Source organism: Bos javanicus, chromosome 20 (assembly GCF_032452875.1).
Source record: "Bos javanicus breed banteng chromosome 20, ARS-OSU_banteng_1.0, whole genome shotgun sequence".
In the NCBI taxonomy this organism is placed as follows: Eukaryota; Metazoa; Chordata; class Mammalia; order Artiodactyla; family Bovidae; genus Bos; species Bos javanicus.
Window position 1 is genome coordinate 35,546,483 of NC_083887.1, and position 25,698 is coordinate 35,572,180.

The 25,698-nt window shown below is 43.1% G+C and overlaps 1 long non-coding RNA gene across 2 annotated transcripts; it reads right to left on the reverse strand.

Moving 5' to 3' along the window:
• Positions 1-323: 323 nt before the first annotated feature.
• Positions 324-18,840, reverse strand: LOC133233656 (uncharacterized). 2 transcript variants are annotated; one of them, XR_009731794.1, is made up of 4 exons: positions 17,197-18,840; positions 16,704-16,881; positions 11,527-11,650; positions 324-1,608 (listed from the first exon to the last, which is right to left on the reverse strand). It is a non-coding gene; the product is annotated as an uncharacterized LOC133233656 (long non-coding RNA). The 2 variants fall into 2 exon arrangements; XR_009731795.1 differs by lacking the exon at positions 11,527-11,650.
• Positions 18,841-25,698: the final 6,858 nt, after the last annotated feature.

Consider the following 25,698-nt stretch of genomic DNA (forward strand, 5'->3'; position numbering starts at 1 on the left):
CTATCTTTAGGTCATATCCTTAGATGGAGATAGAGACTGAAAACTCACTCTGTCTTAAAGTAGAAAATTGACTATAGATAGAGAAAGGGTGAGGATGGTTAAAACAAAACTCTCAGTGTACTGAGGAGGCCAGTTACCCCTGGGGTTTGAGATTCTTAATAAACCACATCTTGAAAATGCTGTTTGAAATTCCTTGAAAATGCTGTTGAAAAAACAGAAAATTTGGGGTTTTTTGGGGGATGACATAATTGTAGATAGATTTTAATTTTTTTTAATTTTCATTAAAGTTATTTCAATATTTTCCATAAAATGATAATAATATGAACAGTTTAAGTTTTCTTTGTTTTATTGAAGTATAATTGATTTACAATGTGGTATAAACTGCGTATACACAGTTTCTGATGTACAGCAAAGTGATTCAATTATACATGTATATAATAGCTTGCATTTGCTAATCCCAAACTCCCAATCCATGTCTTCCCCTCTCCCCTCTGTCTTGGCAACCACAACTCTGTTCTTCATGTTTGTGAGTCTGCCTAAAGAAGGTTTTTTCAAAGTGAAACTTCCAGATTTTTTTTTTCATTATATTATTTATATTATAGAAAATTTTTGAATATATACAGAAGCATAGAGAACAATATGTCAACCCTCATGGATGCACCACTGAGTCTCAATGATTAGTCTCTGTTTGCCTGTCTCCTTTGATGTGTCTCCCTCATGCTAGTTGTTAGGCTGTTACCTCAGCTCCAGGCCCACCTTTCATGTCCTCGTTGAGAATCTGGGACTCTTCAAACCTCATTTCTGCTTCACCAGTTGGCTCCCTGTTGGCCACAGTGTTGGTGGGAGACTGAGGTTGGAGGAGGAAGGGACTTGCCTCTTCCTGTTGGCTTCCTGTCAACATCACCACCGTTTCCTGAGGCAGTAGCCCCTTTCCAGACTGACAGTGGTATTTAGTTGCAGTTTCTCCAACATTCACACAACCAGCCTGTTGCCCTCTTCAAAGGCATCAGCCCCAGTTGCCAGAGTACTTGGAGATGGGGAGTGACTTTGGCGCCCCTCCTTGAGCTCAGACACTAGAGATCCTCTCAGAGGTCTGTGTTACAGCTGAGTAGAGACCTTTTGTCAAGCCTTAGGTTGCCAAGTGCAACCACTTCCCTTTATTCCCCAGCCTTAGGGCAGTAACTACTTCCTTCAGTTGGTACATTAATGATATCTTAGGTTCTCTTTTTGCCTTCCAGTGACCTGGTTAATACTTCTTTCTCTGTTAACAATACGTGGAATAGATTCTGTCTCCTGATAGGATCCTGACTGACCTACCCCTTCCTCCTTTATTTTAAAAGCAAATTCAGACATTATGCCATTTCATCTCTAAGTGTATGTCCAACTTGCATACATTTAAAAAAATTAGATAACCACCATGGCATTAACAAGCAAAGTTAACAGTAATTCCTAAATGTCATTTAATAATTAGTTTGCATGCAAATTTCTTTGATTTTCTCAGCGACCTCTGAGATCTTCATAAGCATTGTTCACAGATGGCCTTGGAATCCAGGGAGGGAACAGAAACAAGGGACACGGAAGGTTGGGTACTGCTCCAGGTGGGAATTCCTAAAGAAAAAGAAAACCCCTTTCAGTTTCGTTCATCTTAAGGCTATACCTGGGGTACAAAGGAGTCCTGGGAGAAGACAGGCGCTACTTTTTTTTGGCTGTGCCATATCTTAGCTGTGGCATGCAGAATCTTTAGTTGAGGGCTATGGGATCTAGTTCCCTGATCAGGGATTAAACCGGGGTGGCCTGCATTGGGACCATGGAGTCTTAACCACTAGGCCACCAGGGAAGACAGGTACTTTCAGGGCAGACAGGGTAGTGGGAGGCCCTGAGGATCAAACAGCAGGATTTGAGTGTGTTGGCCAAAGCATTATCAATTGACTGCCTTTGGCCACTGCCTCCTCACCACCATCCAGTACTGATTACAAAAGTGAAGGAAGTATCTTTAGGTCACAACTTTACTAAGAAAGAAAAAAAAACTGCCAAGGGGGGCAGGTCAGAGGAGACAGAGAACAGGGGCATGCTTGGAGTTCAGCTGGATGCTTCAGTCAATTCAGTCCACGATGGGATTCAGCTCCTGGCAGGGACTGCTTTCCTGGCTGTCCCCTCCATCCCGCCATAAATCTTCATCACTTTCCCAGGAGAAGCACCACCATGGCCAAGTGGTGGTTTTCATAATGAAAGTTTCAGTGATTTATTTATCTTTCCAAGATTCTCCAAACAAAAGAAACTTAGTTGGACATGTCTAAATACTGTCAGTCATCATAGCCTTGAAGACCTCCATACTCTGTGTTTAGAACATAACTAAAATTAATGACACAATAAAGATGCCAAAACTCTGGTCTCTGATAAAGGCAAGGGGGAAAGCAGTGAAAAACAACTTCACGTTCTTCATAGTTGTGTTGAATTGTATTTCAGTTTCGAAAAGGAGGTCTTGTTAGTTTCGAGGGGACACACAGAAAGGAAACACATTGGCCATTTTCTTAGGAACACTCTCTTGAGCCCCCAGGCCACCCTCATACCAGACAGGGAAAACTTGGTTTACAAAGAAATATTTGTTAATAATCAATGCTAATAATCAAACCGCAGTATGATATTTACATATCATCATGTTCTCAGTAACTCAAATTAGCTGTCAAACAACTTGGTTAAAACAGCACTGAATATTTCTCTTGACCTTGAAGTCCCAGGCTATCCCAGAATGTGTTTTTTTGGTTATTTTCCATGAACTTTGCAGGCACGGTAATTGTGCAAGCCCCATTTTTGGAAGATCAAGTTACATTGTGCTTCATCTCAACCACAGAATTCACTGGAAGACCAGGAGAGAAAAAATGAAAATTCTACTTTTGCTCTGCTGCTTTTAGTGATAGGAAGTGGTTAAGTCAAACTCCCTAGTATCTGAGTTTCCTCATCTGTAAAATGGAAGTGACTTGCCTTGTTTTCCTTCCAGGGTTATCACAAACATGAAATAGGAGAGTCCTTTAAAAACTGTAGATGACTTATGTATCGGGGAGGTCATCTCTGAATTATTTAGCAATTCATGGAAGTCTTAAGATTGCTTCTGCTTAGGACTTTGGGAAATTCTTCAACCTTGCCTTGCCACGATTTAGCCCAAGGAGAAGCGAGATCATTAATTCCTTTTTCTCTCTCGGAAGAAAGTTGTGGAAGAGAGATATTAACTGGGAAGACCTTGTAAATTCTGGATCTCTTTTGGAAATTGTCACCAGTTACAGTAGCTGAAAAATCTTGAATTAGTCAGAAATCACTTATGCACCTTACAAATAAGCACAATCCCTCAGCTTCATGCACCGATCACTGTCTGCTGAATTTAGTACCATCTCAGCTGTCCGTGGGAGTTCTTGGAGGCCCTGCAGAAGCCAGCCTGAGTCTGTCTGCTCTTTTCTCACTAGTCTATCTGTTGCTTTAGCATCTTCACAGCCCAAAGCCCTGTTGAACATCGCTGGAGCTGGTTTCTGCAGGCTCACCCTTCAAATGTTCCTTCTCCCCACTTTGCTTCTCCATATTTAGCTCTCCTTGCAGAAAGAGTCAGAGAAGGCAATGACACCCCACTCCAGTACTCTTGCCTGGAAAATCCCATGGACAGAGGAGCCTGGTAGGCTGCAGTCCATGGGGTCACGATGGTCGGACACAACTGAGCGACTTCCCTTTCACTTTTCACTTTCATGCATTGGAGAAGGAAATGGCAACCCACTCCAGTGTTCTTGCCTGGAGAATCCCAGGGACGGGGAGCCTGGTGGGCTGCCATCTATGGGGTCACACAGAGTCGGACATAACTGAAGCGACTTAGCAGCAGCAGCAGAAAGAGTAGACTCATGCAAACTGATGTGTTTCATGACTTAACTGAGTCTGATTACTTGGACTGAATACAGATGATGCTTCAGAGCCTCTTCATGTGGCACATGACATCGGACAGCCTGATGATGAGGAGTCAGTCTTTGGACTTTCAATTTGGTACCATTTGTTGTTACATTAAATCCATACTGTTTTGTTTTGTTTTTTTAATCTATTCGTTTATTGGCCATACCTCACAGCTTGTAGGATCTTAATTCTCTTACTAGGGGTTGGACCCAGGCCACAGAAGTGAAAGCACCAAATCCTAATGACTAAACCACTAAGTAACTTCCTCCATACTATTTTTTTTTTTTAAAGAAGAAAGACTTTTTCCAAAAAATACATACTTTAGTTAATTTATTGATTTGGCTGAGTCAGGTCTTAATTGCGGCACTCAGGATTTGTAATTGCAGTGCACGGGCTTCTTCTCTAGCTGTGTGGCATTGGCTCTGTGGTTGTGGTGTGTGGGCTTAGTTGTCCCAAGGCACGTGAGATCTTACCTCCTGACCAGAGATGGAACCTCCTGCATTGGGAGTGCAGAGTCTTAGTCCCTGGATGACCAGGGACATCCCTACACCTTCTTGCTTGAAGTCCCCTCCCAGTATCAGTGGCACAGAACTCTCCTGGGTTTCCACCTACCCTCTGTACCTCTGTTCCTCATCTCTTTTCAGTTGTTCTTTCCCTGTCCTTTTTTTACATAATTCTGTTCCTCATATTTATGCCCCAGGACCACTTACTTTTCTCATCCTATATGCTTTTATAAAAAGATACTCTCAGTTGTGTTCACGTTTTCAGTTACCATCTATTTGCTGTTGACTCCCAAATTTATATTTCCAGCTTATATCTCTCTTTTGAGTTTCAAACCCATATAGCCAACTCCCTACTAAAATGATGAGTCCCAAAGGCAAGGCATATCCAACATGCTTGATAATGAATCCATCCAATTCTCTCCCAAAAGGTATTCCTTCTCTGTGTTTTCATTATCTATGCAAGAATTCAATCAGAACCTTGATGTTTCAAAGGATTGTGCTTTTTATGTGGTGGCTGGCTTCCAACAGTCAGGAAACAGAAGCTGCCAAGCCAGTTAAGGGTTACGTCTGTAGCTGGTGCATCATCGCTTCTGCTGAATTATATTGCTCAAACCAGTCCTAAGGTTCACACAGATTCAACAGAGTGGAGACATTGGCTACCTCATTATGAGGGAGTGTCAAGTTCATATTGCAAAAGACTATGTGGAGTGGGAGGTATTATTTTGACCATCTTTGGAAAATGCAATTTGCAACTACGGCAAAATCAGAAATCAAATTCAGACTCGACCAACTGCGAAGCCAAAGCACTTAATCATGAAGTTCCATTGCTTCACATGTTCAGAAGTTACGTTGCTTCACTGAAAAATAACTGAAATAAAGAAATATTGGGACTCCTCAATCATTAGTTAATTATTCATTCATGTAGTCATCAAATATTGTTAACAACAAACTCAGGCATTGTTTGGGTGCATAGACAAGTCACTGGTCCCCTGAAGCCTCGAGTCTATTCTTCCAACATTGCATAAGTAGTTTCCTTTTAAATCAATGGAATTCGAATCAGTTGTTTTTAAGGGGCAGGAACAATCCATTTTTGATCCTTATGCAATGTTGGAATGAAGCCCTACAGGGAAAAAGGCCTACAAAGAGTTTAAAATTGAAGCCTGACCCAGTCAAAGTTTACAGCATCGTAGAATATTTAGACCTTTTGGTGTGGCGTGTATACAGGGGCGATTGTACATTTTAAATATTTACAGCTGATGAATATTTTTCAGTATATGACAGTGCTTGACACATAGCAGCTTGTAGGAAAAAAATGCTTGAATTTAACATTCAAGTGAATTAATTACACATCCTGTCCCAGGGTCAAACAGTGGTGCTGGCTACATGGCCAACATTTGGCAGGCCAATTGCCAAAACAAATCAGTTGGATCACTGTGCAATCCAATTCCCTCATTTAAGACAACTGGAACAATAACAATGAAATCAGATTGACTCTATGGAAATCTAATCAATTGCTCCACAATCAGATATAACAGCTCTCCAATCAAATTAATTTTATTTGGTTTAGTTAAGCGACATAGGCACAACATTCGTAGGGTGCCTGTTCTCTCCTCATACACAGCATGACTTAATATCAGCATTTGAAGGGATCCTAAAGGCTCTGATTGTATGCTTTTCATGTGGGAAAAACGCGGAGACAGCCTACAAAGTCACTAAATCAAGGTGGTATGTCTCTCTGCGGTGCTCAGTGTATCTTCAGATTTGGAGGGGGGTTATTAACAAATTTAAATGAATACAGATGCATCATGGAATATGTATTACTCAAGATAGATCAGATTATGCTGTGATAACAAACAATTTCCAATCTTGGTGACTTAAAGCAAAAAAGCTTATATCTTATTCACAGAACACATCCATGACAGTTAGCTGGGGCCTATGTTTCATGTTTTCATTGTAGCATCTCTGTAGAACTTTGCCTGTTGTCTTAGGGGAGGAAAAGACAACCATAGCAAATCATGATTAGGTATTAACACAGTCATCTAGAGGGCTTTCCCCGTGGCTCAGTGGTAAAGAATCGGTCTGCAATGCAGGAGATGCTCAGGAGCTGTGGGTTCGATCCCTGGGTTGGGAAGATCCCCTGGAGAAAGGAAAGACAACCCACTCCATTATTCTTGCCTGGAGAATTCCATGGACGGAGGAGCCTGGCAAGCTACAGTCCATGGGGTCGCAAAGAGTCGGACATGAGTGAGAACCCCCTCCAACACACACACAGCCATCTGGAAACCCCTGTCATGCCCACACACACCTCACTGGCCAAAGCATGTTAGAGAGCCCCACTCATCTTCAAAGAGGGGCAGGATAGTGCAATCCTACTATGTGTCCAGAAGAACTGGAAATATTTTATGAGCAGTATTAATATCTACCACAGAATGGGATGCAAATTCCATGTACCCTTCAGGATGAAACACACGATTTTGAAGAAGTTTCTTGGAATCCATGTGCACCTACTCAGATGTTGATTGAATAGGGGAATCCTAGAAAAGGATACATACATGCCTAAAGTTGTTAGTGAACCAGGCAAACCAAAAGCTGACAAGACCAGGTTTGTAACCAAGAGTTTATCCTCAAGGCAGTCAGTCTAGAAGGCAGGAGGGCAAGACTCAGATCTGCCTCCCCAGAGGTGAGGGGTTTGATATGCTTATGGGATTAATGAGCCAGGGGGTCTTAGGCAAGAAAGGGGATTGGAGGTGGAGAAAAGGTGAACCATTGTTCTGCATGTCTTCATGGGATGCATGTTCAAAAATGGAGGTGTGCAGCATGACCTGAAGATGGAGTTTTTAATCCCTTTGACATTAAAAGGTCACCCATCAGCCACTGGGGCAGTCCTAGCTTTGGAGTCGGTGGACCCAACCAGTTTTGACCTGTTTGAACTGGGCAGGAGCTGACTTCAGTTTCTGAAAAACAAGCCCCTGCCCACCGCACACCCCCATTACTGTAGAGACCCATATGTGGAAGACTTTATCTATAGGGGTGGTTAAGAAATCTGGTTATAGATTACCTAGGTTACATGAAGCTTGGAGGATATGCAATTAAAGAAAGAAGAAGAAGAAGAAAAAAAAAACCCAACTAGCTCAATTAGCAAAGGCATGTTAAAAACAGAGGGGTTTTTAACTATAAGCAAGGTGAAAAGACAGCCTTCAGAATGGGAGAAAATAATAGCAAATGAAGCAATGGGCAAAGAATTAATCTCAAAAATATACAAGTAACTCTTACAGCTCAATTCCAGAAAAATAAATGACCCAATCAAAAAATGGACCAAAGAACTAAACAGACATTTCTCCAAAGAAGACATACAGATGGCTGACAAACACATGAAAAGATGCTCAACATCAGTCATTATCAGAGAAATGCAAGTCAAAACCACAATGAGGTACCATCTTATGCCAGTCAGAATGGCTGCGATTCAAAAGTCTACAAATAATAAATGCTGGAGAGGGTGTGGAGAAAAGGGAACCCTCTTACACTGTTGGTGGGAATGCAAACTAGTACAGCCACTATGGAGAACAGTGTGGAGATTCCTTAAGAATCTGGAAATAGAACTGCCTTATAACCCAGCAATCCCACTGCTGGGCATACACACCGAGGAAACCAGAATTGAAAGAAACACGTGTACCCCAGTGTTCGTTGCAGCACTGTTTATAATATCCAGGACATGGAAGCAACCTAGATGTCCATCAGTAGACGAATGGATAAGAAAGCTGTGGTACCTATACACAATAGAGTATTACTCAGCCATTAAAAAGAATACATTTGAATCAGTTCTAATGAGATGGATGAAACTGGAGCCTATTATCCAGAGTGAAGTAAGCCAAAAATAAAAGCACCAATACAGTATACTAACGCATATATATGGAATTTAGAAAGATGGTAATGATAAACCTATATGTGAGACAGCAAAAGAGACACAGATGTAAAGAACAGTCTTTTGGACTCTGTGGGAGAAGGCGAGGGTGGGATGATTTGAGACAATAGCATTGAAACATGTATATTATCATATGTGAAACAGATCGCCAGTCCAGGTTCGATGCATGAGACAGGGTGCTCAGGGCTGGTGCACCGGGATGACCCTGAGGGATGGGATGGGGAGGGAGGTGGGAGAGGGGGTTCAGGATGGGGAACACATGTACACCCATGGCTGATTCATGTCAATGTATGGCAAAACCACTACAATATTGTAAAGTAATTAGCCTCCAATTAAAATACATAAATTTTAAAAAACTTAAAGCTAAAATACAGGGAGAAAAAAAAAACAGAGGGGTTTTTAATAAGCCACTCCCTTATCTGATGTTTGGTAAGGTACACTCAAGGACTTCTATGAAGGCACAAGCTTCTATTAACCCTATGGGACGCATTTCAAAGTACTTCATTTTATCTTAAAATGTATAAATGCACATTCATTCCCTTACTTTTTAAAGTCAGTCTGCATGGATATCTAGGAAAATGGGTTTCTTGACTGAGATTCCTTACAGCCTAATGTCCCTGAGTGCTTTCTCTATGTGAGAATCTAAAGCCATAGGCTTTCTTGGGTTTCAAAATCACTGCAGATGGTGACTTCAGCCATGAAATCAAAAGATGCTTGCTCCTTGGAAGAAAAGCAGAGACATTACTTTACTGAAAAGGTCCTTCTAATCAAATCTATGTATGGTTTTTGCAGTGGTCATGAATGGATGCGAGAGTTGGACCATAAAGAAAACTGAGTGCTGAAGAATTAATGCTTTTGAACTGTGGTGTTGGAGAAGACTCTTGAGAGTCCCTTGGACAGCAAGAAGATCAAACCAGTCATTCCTAAAGAAAATCAGTCCTGAATATTCATTGGAAAGACTGATGCTGAAGCTGAAGCTCCAAAACTTTGGCCACCTGATGTGAAGAGCTGACTCACTGGAAAAGACCCTGATGCTGGGAAAGATTGAAGGCAGGAGGAGAAGGGGACGACAGAGGATGAGATGGTTGGATGGCATCACCAACTTGATTTTTAATTCGATTATGTACTTAGAGTAAGTACAAAAGGCACAAACAGGTTTGGGAATGATACAACTCAAATGGAGGCAACAGAAACGCAAAAGCATAGCAAACAGCATACAGGCCACTAGTCTCAGGACATAAGTTTGGGCAAGCTCTGGGAGTCGGTGATGGACAGGGAGGCCTGGCATGCTGCAGTCCACGGGGTCGCAAACAGTCGGATGCAACTGAGCCACTGAACTGACCTGAAAGCCACAGGCAAAGGCATCTGAGTGAAAAGTCCTTCAGGATGTTTTAGAATTCTTGTACCATCTTCATCGCCTCTTCCACACATTATTTGGAAGCAACTTTCAAATGAAACTTCTTGCATTTAAAAAATATTTCCAAAACTTTTAACTTGCCTTTTCAGTATTAAAATAAAATGCTGAAATAGTGAAAATAAATTCACTGTTTATTTAAAAAAATTGACATACAGATAGGACTCATCCTTGCATATCTACATCAGGATAGTTTTCATAGAAACAACAGCTTTACTTCTTTTTCCAGTTATATTCTATGCATTTACATAATTTTTAATTCAATTATGTGCTTAGAGTGAGTACAAAAGGAACAAACAGGTTTGGGAATGACACAACTCAAGTGGAGGGAAGAAAAGTGCAAAGCATAGCGGAGTGTACACAGGCCACTAGTCTCAGGCATTCCTGATCAACAGATAGCACATTTTCAATAACAAATGGAGGGTGCTTGATGATACTCTGATAACTGTTAAAAGACCTTGTACTAAACTTCGGGTGGAAAAGTCCAACATCTTCCTATCGCAATTAGTGATCCTATAGTCCAGAGCCTGTGAACTACTTAAATTCATTTATTCATTTGTGAATTCATTATTCACTGATCCATTCATAGACAATAGAGTATAATGGATAAATACACAGATTCTAGCACCAGACCACTGCCTGGATTTGAATTTCATTTATGCTGTGTGACCTGTGGCGAGTCTCTTCACTTCTCTTTTTCTCAATTTCCCTAACTGTAAAATGCGAGAAGAGGACCTACCTCACAGGGTTGTTATCAAGATTAGATGAGATAATGGATTTAAGTGCTGTTTAAATGTTGTTAAGTCGCTTGCTCAGTCGTGTCTGACTCTTTGTGACCCCGTGGACTGTAGCCCACCAGGCTCCTCCGTCCGTGGGATTCTCCAGGCAAGAATACTGGAATGGGTTGCCATTTCCTTCTCCAGGGGATCTTCCCAACCCAGGGATCGAACCCAGGCCTCCCGCATTGCGGGCAGACACTTTAACCTCTGAGCCACCAGGGAAACCCAAATGTTACCTTGTGATAAATGCATACATTGGATGACTATTTGCTGAGTAAATGCTGTTTAGTCCCTAAGTCGTGTCTGACTCTTCTGCGGCCCCATGGACTGTAGTTCTCCAGTCTTCTCTGTCCCTGGGATTTCCTGGCAAGACTAACTGGAGTGGGTGGCCATTTCCTCCTCCAGGGGATCCTCATGACCCAGTGATCAAACACGAGTATCCTGCATTTGCAGATGGTTTCTTTACCACTGAGCCACTAGAGAAGCCCACTGAGTCAATACCATGTGTCAAGTTTTGGGTTAGTGATGGGAGAGAGAAAGGTGAATGATAGCACAGTCATTTCTCTTGTAGGGTTAATAGTTTAATGTGAAGAGGCCGATATTACATAAGTAAGTTTTGAAATAATTAGGTACAGTTAGGTACATTTTATGAGGAAGTATGGATGACTCCATAAGGAAGTCATCTGGTGGCGCAGTGGGTAAGAATCAGCCTGCTAATGCAGAGGACTCACGTTAGATCCCTGGTCTGAGAAGATCCACCTGCTGCTGAGCAGCCAAGCCCATGCGTCACAACTACTGAACCCGCGCGCCCCGGAGCCTGAGCTCTGCAACAAGAGAAGCCACTACAATTAGAAGCTCCAGCACCGCAACGAAGACTAGCCCCCACCCACCACAACTAGAGAAAGCCCGAGTGCAGTAAAGACCTAGCCTAGGGTAGCCAAAAAATCATTAAAAAAATAAATAAATACATGAAATAAATACCAATAGCCGTCGATTATCTCTCATCATTTCTGTGCATCAGTATGGAAGTATGGAATGAGCCTTTCCTCGCCACATCTTCAGGTATTAGTACACTCTGGCACATACTAAGTTCAACAAAATATTTCTGGAGGGAATAATGAATAAATAAATATATGAATTACCCAAAAAATAATACTCATTCAGTAGATAAGGAAGTACTGAAACTATAAAGGCATGTAGTTTATAGTGTTTCTAGTTCACTAAGATGCCTTCCTTAAACAGGTTTTCTAAGATTTAAATTTAGATAACTAGATTCAGAATTTTATTTTTTATATGATATCAGCACTATACTTACACACGTAGGAAAAATGCAAGTAGAGTATCATTATACATTTGAACCATTATTTTTATATGCTTCAAAATGAATTTCTTTATGGTAGAATTTTAACTTTCTGAACTGTAGGAGTCTTTTAACTAGCAGGGGACATTATTGAATGGTAAATGAATGATAAAATGTAAAATGTTTTGTTGCCCCCAAAACAACCAAACAGACCCACCATTTAGCAGATCTCTGAGGCCTTCTATAACTTTGGAAACAAACTCATGCAAGAAAAGTTGGGTCCTGTAGAATTCATGGAGGAGAAGGGGAGGGATTCACCATTCTGGGGAGCTCAGTTTTAACAAGAGGGTTTACTCCCTTCTGGGGCTTCCCTGCTAGCTCAGCTGGCAAAGAATCCGCCTCCTGTGCAGGAGACCCTGGTTCGATTCCTGGGTTGGGAAGATACCCTGGAGAAGGGAAAGGCTACCCACTCCAGTATTCTTGCCTGGAGAATTTCAAGGACTGCATAGTCCATGGGGTCGCAAAGAGCTGGACATGAGCGACTTTCACTTTTACTTACTCCCTATAGGGCTTCCCTGGTGCCTCCGACAGTAAAGAATCTGCCCATAATGTGGCAGACTGGGGTTCGATTCCTGGGTCAGGAAGATCCCCTGGAGAAGGGAATGGCTACCCACTCCAGTATCCTTGCCGGGAAAATTTCATGGACAGAGGAACTTAGGGGGCTACGGTCCATGGGATTGCAAAGAGTTGGGCATGACTGAGCAAATAGCACTTTACTCCCAATAAACATGACTACAAAAATTTTAAATGGCTTAAATAGAAAATTTTTCAAGATGCATTACATTCTTCCCAGATTCCTTTAATGGAATGTTCTGGAAACGCAGCATGTCCAGTTGTAGCATGGTTGGTTAGAGCTGAAGAAATCTCTCCAACTGAATTTGTAAAGAAGAGAGTACGCAGCCCTACTGTTTCTATTTGCCTCTCTCTCTCCCATCTTTTATAATCTCTCAGCTATGAAATGGCAACCCACTCCAGTGTTCTTGCCTGGAGAATTCTAGGGATGGGGGAGCCTTATGGGCTGCCGTCTATGGGGTCGCACAGAGTCGGACACGACTGAAGTGACTTAGCAGCAGCAGCTATGTAAAATGGGACGTGACTGACAAGGGCCAAATGTATTTCCTGATCTATCTACATAATGACCCCATTATCTGTTAAGTGTGAGTGCATTTAGGGACATCACAGGGTAGACTATTTAATATTTGCAATGTTTGGCATCTAGTTTTCTGTAAGCATCCACTGGCTTAGATGCCTGGTAGTGATCAGCTACTCAGGTATTGTAAACAAGTAACAAAAATAAGAAGAGGAGTTTACAGACTCCTCTCCTATCTTCTGAAAGTCTGAACCACATCTGCCATCTCCCTGCTCCACTTGTTCTCAATTCGTCTCCCCCCTCCACACCTTCTCACTATCGCCTTCATCCTTCTCCCTCTTATGCTCTTTATTTTATTTCGTTCTTCTCCCTTTTCCCTCTCCCCCTCTCCTACCTACCTACCTCTTCATTCTCCTTTCCACCACCTTGCCTTCCGTCTTTCTTCACCCTTCCATCCTTTTGCAAAATGTCATTCATTTTCCATCAGCAAAAACCTACATATACAGCTCTTTATCTTCAATTGCCCTGCAGTTTAAGTTACCAGGTTTCCCTGAGGTGTGTCTTCTAATGCCTGCCAATTATTTAGGACTTCAGATCTGGAGATAGGGTGATGCATCATTAAAGAAGAACCGATAAGAATAATCAAATACAAGCTGCCGGTCAACACTTGACAGCTGGCAGAAGAGCTGTCTCATAGAGGATGCTATCAGGGCTGTGCAGAAGCCCGAGGAGGTTATACAATTCCAAACTAGCATCCTGATCTGTAGGACAGACAGAAAGACAATAGGAGGGAGAAGCTAGATTTAAACATGGCAAAGGGAAAACACAGCCTTGGATCTGGGAAGAGTTGATGATAGCTAAACTAAGAATTATAAAGTGGGTTTGAAACTTCCTGTGGGAGCCCTGCGTTGGCCTGTCTTCCCGCCCCATGGACTCTGTGCCAGCAAACACATCTCCTTTGCACTTGTCAGCATTCTGTTCTTGTTAGAGACTGGGATTCCCGGCAGTGGGAGAGACCAGCACTGCTTGATATGCAGGACAGGCACTCCTGCGACAGTCTCTGCACGTTTAGGTCCTCATGCTCTGGAGATGCTTCCCAGCCGACCAGGCAGTAGCTGGGTGTCCCCGGGCACCTGGGGACAAGCCCTCACCTCTCCCCAGGGACAGCTCCCTCCTGCTACCTCAGTACCCTGCCCTCTCCCAATATTCTTTTTTTTGGATTTTTTCCCCTCCATGTGAGTGTGTCTGGGCCACCACCTCCCTTCACGTAGCCCAATAGGTAGATTTCCAGGTTCTGAATCCTTTGCAGAGGAAGGGTGCTGAGGGACTGACTAGGAGGGGTTGCCTGGGAAGGCCCAGGTGTCCCTCTGGGTGAGGGGACACCCCAGGAGAAGAGCCTCCTGGGGTGCTGTAAATGTTCTCTGTCTCAGCCTGAGTGATGGTTGTGTAAGGGTGTGCATATGGAAACATGTACCCAGCTGTGCATTGAGATTGTGCACTGAACTGTGTGTCAGTTCTATCCTGAGAGAGAGAGAAAAAAAATCTAGAATCTGGTTTTGACTCCACTTAGGCTTGTATGACCTCTGGCTCTTGCCAAGCCTATAAACAGGGCTAAATATAGTACTTGTCACAGAGGGGGTTGTGTGGATGAAAATAAAAAGCATTCAGCATGTGTAAAGGGCTTGGGACAGGATCAGTGCTCAATAATAGATGGCAAATATCATCATTATTGTTGGAGAAAATTACTCTTCCAAAGTGGTAATGAATGTAATGAATGCAAATATTTGGATTTAAAATCCCTCATTGCATATTGGAGCATCTGGACTCCATCTTTCAGGGCCTTAACTCAGAGGTATGACCAATAGTGGGGATTTAGGCACTGAAGCAGGCTAACAGAAGGAAATCATCCAGCAAGGGGCCTGGGAGGGCTCTTTAAATTCTAGCAGCCGGGCAGCCCCAGCCACCTGGCCGGCCTGTGCAGGCTGGCCTCACCTGTATATCACACCCATTTCAGCCACATGTCTCGAGTCCTGGAGGCAAATTTCTGATGAATTCATTTTTAACCAATAAACTTCACTCATATGCAGAGTGTAAACTCTGGATCGATGTGCTCTGACACCAAGGCTGAGAAACACAGTTGTGACTAATGGCATTATCTCAGCTCAGCAGTGGAAAATCAGAGCCTTCTTGATTCTTTTTCTGCGATCATTAAAATCTGTTCTACTCTGCCCAGGAAATGGATGAGACCCTGGTATTTATTGCTGACCTCCACTTTGCCTGTAACTACTTAGAAATCCATAGAACTACAGGATGTCTGAGCTCTACAACATCTTAAAGAGTAGCTAAATGAAAACCCCTTGCTTTATAGATGAAGTGGGAGGAAAAGTAACTCGCACGAGGTTCATTCATCTTGAACAAGTATTTATTCAGCAACTGTGTGCCAGGATTTGTGGTAGACCCTGGATTATATAACTTGGCATGGAAAATTCCTTCCAGCTCTCTTCTGGAGTTCTCCCAAGCCAGGCCATGACTTGAGTCGGTACTACATGATATGCATTGATGTCTTTGATAGAACGGTAATGTAGACAGTGTACAGCAGCTGGAGTACTGAGTTATATAGTCAAGGGGGAAGCAGGGGCTCTGTTGGCTGACATTGTAAACCATTGTGGGCTTATCAACAGGTAAGACCCAAAGGCCGGTGCCCTGAGCTGGATGGAGGGACGTGGGCTCCCCTGCAGCCTTCTCGTAATCTCTTCTGCTGCATGCAGCTCTTTGGGGGCATCACCTTTCTTTTCTGACTTCCCGATTTTTAGCCTACTCTACCTAGTCATCCTATTCTGAACTCAACCACCTACATGTGCTGGAAAGAGAAATAGAATACGCAGAGGCCTGGCGCTGGTTCTCAAAGCCCCTCCACCGAGGGACCCGACAGCTTGTGCTTTGTTATCGTTCAGTCTCTCAGTCAAGTCCTACTCTCTGCGACCCCATGGACTGCAGCATGCCAGGCTTCCCTGTCCTCCATAATCTCCCAGAGTTTGCTGAAACTCATGTCCATTGAGTCGGTAATGCTGTCTCATCCTCTGCCGCCCCCTTCTCCTTCTATCCTCAATCTTTGCCAGCATAGTTTTTTCCAAGGAGTTGGCTCTTCATATCAGGTGGCCAAAGTGTTGAAGCTTTGCAGCATGTGCTATGGGGCAGGAAACCGCATTTTGTCACCCTCCAGGCAAGTAACCAAAACTTTTGAAATGGACCAGACACAAGGCACCAAGGAGTATTGAGGGCTGTGGCAAAGTGGAGGTGCGCCTCTGCATAAAGGGACAGTCACTCCTCAGTCTGATGGGTTTTTCCACAGACATTACAGAGCCAGCACTGCCGCAGCTTTAGACTTCTTCAAAATAAACAAGCAACTGTTTTTTTAAGATCATGTGTCCCAGTTTTTTTTAATCATTCTGTAGGTCAAAAAAAAAAGAAAGAAACATTTGCGAGCTCCTGGACTGCTTAAAAAACACAAAAGACCTGCTACCTCTAAGGAATGGTCCAGAATATTCTTTCAGATTCAAGGTCAGCAGACATAATGAGAATGGGCAGAACAATGTTTGAGTATGAGAGTTTGTTACTTCTTGGTTCAGAAAAGACAGATATTATGAGCAGATATTGTGAGAGGGAGCTATAATCACGAGGAAGCTGAATTCCAGCCACGTTACTCACCTCTGCCTCTGGGAAAGTCATTTCAGTAATCTGAGCCTCCTTTTCTCTGCTGGTAATATGGGCTCATGCCATCTTCTCGAGAATTTGTCATTCAGTCAAGAGTCTTTGTGCCGCTGAAGTAGTCCAACTACTCATTCATTTGAATATTTTTTAAGAACCTACCACTCATGTGTGGAATCTGAAATATGATACAAATCAATATATCTACAAAACAGAACAAGACTCACAGACATAGAAAACAGGCTTGTGGTTGCCACGCGAGGGGGTGGGGGAGGGAAGGATTACGAGTTTGGGATTAGCAAACTAGTATATACAGGATGGATAAACAGTAAAGTTCTGTCATATAGCACAGGGAACTATATTAATTATCCTGTGATAAACCATAATGGAAAAAGCTTTATCTATGTATAACTGAGTCACCTTGCTGCATAGGAGAAATTAACACAACATTGTAAACCAACTAACTATATTTCAAAAAAATAAAAGAACCTACCATGCAGGAGTCACAGCGTAAGAGCTTGCAACAAGTAATAAACAGAGCAAACACCATTCCTGGCCTCAAAGAGCACACAGTTGAGAGGAGAAGGCAACTTCAGAGGGAGTAACAATGCAGCGTGGCAGATGCTTTGATGGGGTGGAGGGTGTTATGCAAACACCCCGATATGCAGCCTCATCTTCCGTGCCTCTTCCCTACCTTTCTAGGTTCCCATCAAGGGTCTCCAGGCTGCTTCCTGAACATGTCAGCCTCCCATGCCAACCTCTTTTCTGTCTTCAGTTCAGTTCAGCCACTCAGTCGTGTCCAACTCTTCACGACCCCATGAACCACAGCATGCCAGGCCTCCCTGTCCATCACCAACTGCTGGAGTCTACCCAAACCCATGTCCATCGAGTCAGTGATGCCATCCAACCATCTCATCCTCTGTTGTCCCCTTTTCCTCCTGCCCTCAATCTTTCCCAGCATCAGGGTCTTTTCAAATGAATCAGCTCTTTGCATCAGGTGGCCAAAATATTGGAGTTTCAGCTTCAGCATCAATCCTTCCAATGAACACCCAGGACTGATCTCCTTTAGGATGGACTGGTTGGATCTCCTTGCAGTCCAAGGGACTCTGAAGAGTCTTCTCCAACACCACAGTTCAAAAGCATCAATTCTTCGGCGCTCAGCTTTCTTTATAGTCCAACTCTGACATTCATACATGACTACTGGAAAAACCATAGCCTTCACTAGACGGACCTTTGTTGACAAAGTAATGTCTCTGCTTAAGTTAGAAAAAAAATTTTTTTTTCTTTTCCTTGCTATGTCTTGGAGCTCTCAGGATCTTAGTTCCCAGACCAGGAATGGAACCCATGCCCCCTGCATTGGGAGCATGGAGTCTTAACCATTGGACCACCAGGGAAGTCCCTATCTTAACATCTTGGTCCTTGCTGTTTACTCTGCCTGGAATGATCTTTCCCCAGCTATTTTCAGAGCTCCTTCTTTATTTCACTCACACTTCTCCTCCCAGAGATGTCCTCTGCTCAGAGGTGTCCTCCGATTGTCCTGCTTAAAATAGCAACCCCACATGTTCTGCTCTAGGTTTTTATAGCGCTGGCTGTCACCCGATGTTCTAATCTCTCAGCTTCATAAAGAGTCTGGACTTAAATTTATTTTATTCACTGATTTCTCCCCTGTGCCTGGAACAGAACTTAGATCCTGGTTATTATTCATCAAACCTTTGTTGAGTGAATGAGGGAAATATCCATACATGGGGGATCCTAATGGAGATTCAGGGAAAGCTTCTTGGCAGAGGTGATGTTTAAACCAGCAAGTTGGTCAGATTAAAAAGTTCTTCAGGTAAAGATGGATGCACGGTTATCTTGGGCAAAAGACTGAGCATATAGGAAGTCCTAGATATTAGTAAGAGTTTATCACAATAATGAAAGAAGTTTGAGTGAGATTGGGTGATAAAGCATGGAAAGGGGGGCTGTAATAGAGAGAGCTGCAGATGGAAAGGCAGGCAGGAGCTAGGGGTAGAGGACTCTGAGGACCTAATGTGGAGTCTGGACTTTATCCCACCAGCATAGGGATGCAAGGGGTGCAGCCACTTTGAAAAATAGCTTCACAGTTACTCATGAAGATAAATATACATTTGCCATACAGTCCAGAAACACCACATCCAAGTGAAATGAAAACTTATTTTCACACAGAAGACTCTGTGAGTTTTTATAACAGTTTTATTCGTAATTACTCAAAAGAACTGTTCTATATTTTGCATGCTGTGGTGGTTGTACCAGTCTGTGTTCGTGAAAATCTCCATAATCATATACTCCATGGAGTGATTTTACTGCGTGGAAATTTCTCTTTGATTAAAAGAACTGTGGGGAAACATTAGCGGGTTCTTGGTAGAAGAGGAACACTGTCAGATTTGTGTTTTCAAAGGATTGCTGTGGCTGGGGGATGACAAGAATGGAAATGGGACCCCAGTGAGGGGTCGATAGCAGTGGGCCAGGTAACATGACTGTTGCTTGGACAAACTGGGGATGGAAAAAAAGTGGAGGATTGAGATATATTTAGAAAGTGGAATCAGCAAGACTTGGTAATTAGATTTGGGGAGTGAGGATAGGGGAGTGTTCAAGAATGATGCTGAGGAATTTGGACTGAGAACAATTGAGTAAACAGTGGTGCCATTTGCTGTATCCACAAGGATGTGCAGGAGAAGGAGCAGGCCTTGAGAAGCACATGGCCTGGAATAACATGAGACAACAGTGGGTTGGTACACGTCGGGAGTATGATTAAGGTTTTTATCAGTTTGATTGGTTCTGTTTTATTTTAGCAAGCTAGCACATACCTGAGTGCTTGCTTCTAGGGGCCTCTGTGCAACCATAATAAAAAATCCACCTGTCTTGTAAGTTCCCATTGAGACTTCCTGTTCTGTAGCATCGAAACACTTTCCTCTTCCAATCTCAGTGCCGCCAGTTGACTGGTTAAGCCACTGTGTCGATTCAATTCTTGTCAGCACAGCCATATCCCTAAGAAAAATGTAAGTCAGACGCTGCCCTGTTCCCCATACTGATGACTATTTTCAAGGCGATTTAGAGAGATAGCAACAAAAAAGAAAATTTCAGAAAAAAGTCAATATAAATGCCCTGGAAAAGAGAGCTGTCTCCCTCCCAGAGTCTTTAGCACCTGCACATGGACGGGACTTGGACGGTTTTGACACGAGCAACAGTGATCTTACACACCCTGCTCTGCTTTGTCAGCTCCTTCCATTCTCTGGCCCAGAAAAAGCCGGAGGGTGATCTCCAGCCAAACCACCTTATTCTATTTTCATGCGGCCCCAATTCTGTGTGGCCTGGCCCGGCAGGAGGACCTCCAACTGAATGAGTGTGGCTCATGGCCTGGAGAGTGTAGATTTCTTTCAGAACACTCAAAATTCTCAACCAATGTTTTAATATTGATCCTGAAGATATTCTTGTGAAGTTAATTGGAAACTCTTATATATACAAACAAGGAGACTGAAATGCAGAGGCATTCATTCTAGACAAATCAGCCTCATTTCTAAATCAGGATAATGGCAAAGTATTAGTTCCTTCATTTTCCCAAAAACATCTTACTCTTGCCTCAGGGGCATGTTGCAAGGTTATGGGCTTTCTAAATGTCAAATTCACTGAAGTTGCTTTTTAATGGTTACTTCTTGGTGGGTGGGATTACGGGATGGTTTTGATGTTCTTTATGATTGTGACTTTTGGTTTTTCTATAATCAGCGTGTATTACCTTTATAATTGGGAAGAAAATGAAAGAAACTTCCTAAGAAACCAGTATGCACAATATGAAACCATTTTTAAAGGAAAATGGACATATGAGATTACACAAACAACCAAATGTTAAAAGCAGCCGTCGTTTCTGACAGGGAATATGGGTGATTTTTCTCGGTTTCCTGGTGCTTCCTAGTGTTTTTCCAATTTTCTTTCTTTTTTCCCTTATTTTTTGTAGTTTTCTTTTGATGAATATAAATTACTTATGTAATCAGAAAAAAATAAACCATTCTTTCAAAAGTGCTATGTAGTGTTCCTCTCAATTAAGGTGGTAGGATTCTAAGGGTGACGAAACTGACTTTAAGTCGTGACGCTGAGAGTAATTAGCTATGTGACTGAAAGAAAGTCACAACCAATGGAGTGACTCATGGCTTAAAAGAGGGCTCAGAATGTTAGTGCCATCTACTCCTGGGAGAGGGGAACTTCTCTGCTGGGTCAGTGGTAAAGAATCCACCTGCAGGAGCTGGTGGGGTCAGTCCCTGGGTCATGAAGATCCCCTGGAGAAGAAAATGGCAGCCCACTCCAGTATTCTTGCCTGGGAAATCCCATGGACAGAGGAGCCTGGTGGGCTAGAGTCCATGGGGTCACAAAGAGTTGGACACAGCTTAGTGACTAAACAACAACAGCCCCCTGGGTGTCAGGTCCCAGTGAGCTAATGCATGTGAGACACTTGGGAGGAAGGTGCCACAGCTGGAACCACTGTTCCAGAAATAATCTGTGCGGTATTGTTAAGGGAACGTGTTGCAATTTGAAGGCATGTTATTTTTATTTTGAAGGAAGAGACTAAATCCCAGTTATTAAGCCAGTCTCCTGTACTTTGGCACTTTTTGTGCCAACTTGATGTCCTGTGAGAGTGGAAAGGGGGAAAATTTGTTCCTATATGCCTTGGCCTCCTGCCACCATCCAGGCTCAGGCCCAGGGATCTGGCCATGGAGGGTGGAGAGCCAGGGGCAGTGCGGGGGCCTAGGGCACTGCCAGCCCTGGGAAAGGGCTGCTCCCCTTGGTTGGGACCCGGATTCAGAGAAAGCTGCATCTGCTGCCCTTTGGAGTCTCATTGGTCACTGAGCCTGAACCTTCCACGAAATCAGACAATCAGACCCTCTGACCAAGGAAGCATGACTCTTGGCTGCACATTGAGAGAAAATCTATGGCTGGGTAAGATGGCTCCATCAGGGAACTAAAGCCATTGTTCCCTCCCAGTTAAAAGTCATGTAATTATCCGTGTTCACTTGTATAGTTTTATGATTCACCCAGAGCGTGATGATTCACACACGGACTCTGTAAGAAGGAAAAAAGAATGACATGGAAAGAACAGCTTATATATCAACCTGTCAAAATAGAGGAGATCATCTAGCTATCAATCTCCCTGTAATGTGAGAGAGATTTATATTTTTCTGTTTCTTTGAATTTGAAGTTTCACTAGGCATTTAATAGTACATTCTCATGATACTTCTCTTCCTCTCCAGAAGTAAAGATGGAATTTATTTATTCAAGTTCTTCTTTGGCTCAGCATTGGTGCAGGGGGTGGAGACTACTTTTAGAAGCTCACATTCTGCTCACACTTTTGCTAAGACCTCTTTATTTTTACGTGATTGGTATATTTGTAGAACTAAGGATCCTTCATTGCCTTTTCTATATTATACCTACCTTACTTTTCCATATGCCTAAAAGAAAGAAAAAAATTTCCCCTACTTTTCAAGAAATTTTAGGAGTCATTCTATGGTTAGAAAAATCAGCAAGCACAGTTTCAGTTTATAAATATTAAAATTGTATGTTGGAAGTCATCTTGAGATGCTAATTTGCTTACTCTTAGGGTGACCAAAATGCCTCTAAGCACCTTACAGAAGTGGCCAGCTGTCTTACTTCTGCAGCAGGATGTGAAGTAGGATGGACCTGACTGTCAGGCTTCAAAGCTGAGGGCAGTAGACGTGAGGTCATCAGCAGGACTTGCTACGAGGTTGGAACCAGTTTTGCAATCCACAGTGTATCATCATCTTCACCTACACATAAAAAGGCAACAGCAGTGCTGAAAGGTTAGTAAGAGAGGATTTCTCTGAGCCCAAAATATTTCTTCCCCTCCCCCTACTCAAATTAACTGTAGGAGACAGTGTAGAAGATACCAGGGTTTTGGCCAGGAGGGGAGAATTAATCTTGCACATTTACCCCCAAACTAGCTGCTTGCATTACTATAGAAACTCAAAACTGCCATGGATTTAAAAATTTGGGGCAGAGTTTGACAAGTGTTCTCCAGAGTCGGCAGGTCACAGGGCCTATGAAAGTCCAAAGGGGAAAAATTGATGGAATTGTACCCAATGGTTTGGGGGAAGAAGGAGGGTGGTGGGACAGTAAATAACACTGAATTCTGTGGTGGGAGAGGGTGGACGTCATCCTTCATCTATGGCTCAGGGGGCCACCTCAGGTGGAAGCCAGGCTCTGTTTGCCTTGAAAGGACCCACCCAAGGTGGCTGCCCTCAGGGACTAGACAACCCAGCAGAAGAAGACTAAAGGGTCAGCTGTCACACAGGAGCTGAAGGGGTCATGAGTGGCCAGCTGGGAGATAATAGTCTCCTCTGGGAGCTGTCAACTAGAGGAAAGGATGAGTGAAAGAAAAGGCCAAGATTTGCCATGTGGAGGGCTCGCAACCACACTGCTACAGTGCTGGGCGGTAAGGCTCTGCCCCTGCCCTTACCTGGTTCTGCAGAGTTAAGTGAAGTGAAAGAAGCTCAGTCCTATCTGACTCTTGGCAAGTCCATGGACTGTAGCCTGCCAGACTCCTCTGTCCATGGAATTTTCCAGGCCAGAATACTGGATTGGGTTGCTGTTCCTTTCTCCAAGGGATCTTCCCAATCCAGGGACCGAACCCACGTCTCCCACATTGCAGGTGGCGGAAGCCCTCTGAGGAATTAAGAGCAGCAGTATCAGCAGGGGAGAGAGTTTGAGAGGGTGAATAAGAAATGGTCCATACTCTTCTCCCTTCCTTAATGCAGGTATTTGAGCCCCGGGGCAGGCAGGAGGGGCAATTCGAAATGCACGAGAGATTGAAGTGCTGGGTTAGACCAGCTGGACTGTTTACCTGAAAATGAGACGCCCTTGAAACCTGACTGACTGGAAAAGGAAGGGGTCAGCTTGAAGTCCCATCAAGATGTGAGGAAGAAAGACCCCAACAGAGAAGGTTAGAAGTCAGTGGGTGGGAGAAAAGTGAATGCATTCCATGAGGGTCCAGCTCCTCAGTATTTCAGTTATCTGAGTACAGATTCCACAGACGTGTCTTTGCATACCGTGATTTGTGAGCACTTTTTAGACAGTCTCTATATTTGACTTATAAAAAGATTGCTTTACTCTCTTCACCACCCACCTTGGCAAACCTATATCCCTGATCAACTGATCTAGTCTAGTTCTGGATTTGAAGAGCTCCTCTATTCTGCTTCCTCTGCTGAGATTTTCATGTTAAAAGCTGTGTTGATAGTCCAGAATAAAAAATTGAAACCTCAAAAGGCAAGTTTTCTGTTGAAATAGAAGATATAGTATTTTTAAAGCATGACTGGAAGTCTTTCTCTGAAGAAAAGTTTCATTTTTAATAGAATCCTAGCATTCAGTATGGGTTTCCCTAGAGGCTCATATGGTAAAGAATCTTGTCTGCAATGCAGGAGACCTGTGTTCAATCACTGGGTCAGTAAGAAACCCTGGAGAAGGGAATGGCTACCCACTCCAGTATCCTTGCCTGGAGAATCCCAAGGACAGAGGAGCCTGTGGGCTACGGTCCATGGGATAGCAACAGTTGGAATACAACTGAGTGAGTTTCCCATGTGGCGCTAGTGGTAAGGACCTGCCTCCAATGCAGGAGACATAAGAGACGTGGGTTTGATTCCTGAATCGGGAAGATCCCCTGGAGGAGGGCATGGCAACCCACTCCAGTATTTTTGCCTGGAGAATCCCATGGACAGAGGAGCCTCGCAGGCTACAGTCCATGGGGTCGCAAAAAGTCAGACAGGACAGAGCGACTAACACTTGAACTAGGAGCACGTTGATTAAGACACCAAACTCAGAGGCCGATTCTTTCTCTTCTGAGTTGTGTGACCTTGAGCAAACTACGTAAACTCTCTATTCTTCATTTATTTTCCTTTTAAAAATGGAGGTAGTAATAGATACCTGTCTTATAGAGTTTTAAAGATTAAGTGGATTAATATATGTAAAATGCTTAGAACAGGGTCTGGTACCATGGTAAGCACTTCAGGACGCTCATCATTGTTGCAGACTCTGTCGGAGCCCGAGTCATATATTCTGGCCTCAAGAATTCTCACACCCATGCTTAGCTATGATGTCTCTTTCTCAACTATCTTTTCATGGATGGAAATTTTCTTATTCAACCTTTAAGGAACATTTTTGGGTTAGTTGTCCTATGCCAGAAACTGGATACACAGAGTCTCAGCATCACTTGCTAGTTGAGACAGGAGTAGGGTAAAGAGAAAGATCTGACCCAACCAGAGGCTGGCTCCCACTTACTAACCTGGTACATGTTCTTCTTGGTTTCCAGAGAGAGAGTGCAGTAGTAAAACCTTAGCTTGTCAGTAACGAGAATCCAATGCCAGTGTTTTTACTAGAATGTCTCTGCTTTCATTTGGTTGGTTGGTTTCTCATCTATGGTGTGCCTGAGTAGTATAATTTCCTCTTGACTCAACTGAATAACCTGAGAATTGAGAATCCAGAGATGTATGCTTGAATGGAGGCTATGCATTTTCTAGTCATTGAGTGAGTCGCTTAACCTTTTGACATGTCAGTTTCCAACTCAGTGAAATAAGCACAGTGATACCTGACCATGTATCCTACAGAACTGCTAAGGGGAACACATCAGAGAGTGAGCAAGTTAGATTTACCAGATTCTGGGATGAGTTCCTGAAATGACCCCTATTTAGGGAGCCGCAGAAGCTTTGACTTTGACTAAAATGTCCCAGAGGGTATCCCCTAATAAATTCTTCTTCCCTTCATTGAATATCTCAATATAAAGTCTGGGAGAACATAGCTCAAAATACAAGTTGTGATTAATTAGCTTAAATAAATGTCTATATGACATATTGGTTAGTATGATAATTATCCCGAGGGGTTTGTTTGTTTTTATAGCTATGCACACAGTTTCACTCTTGAGAACCCCAAGGAACAAAATGTTATTGGCATCCTCTCCAGAAACAAAGAGCAGCTGCATTTA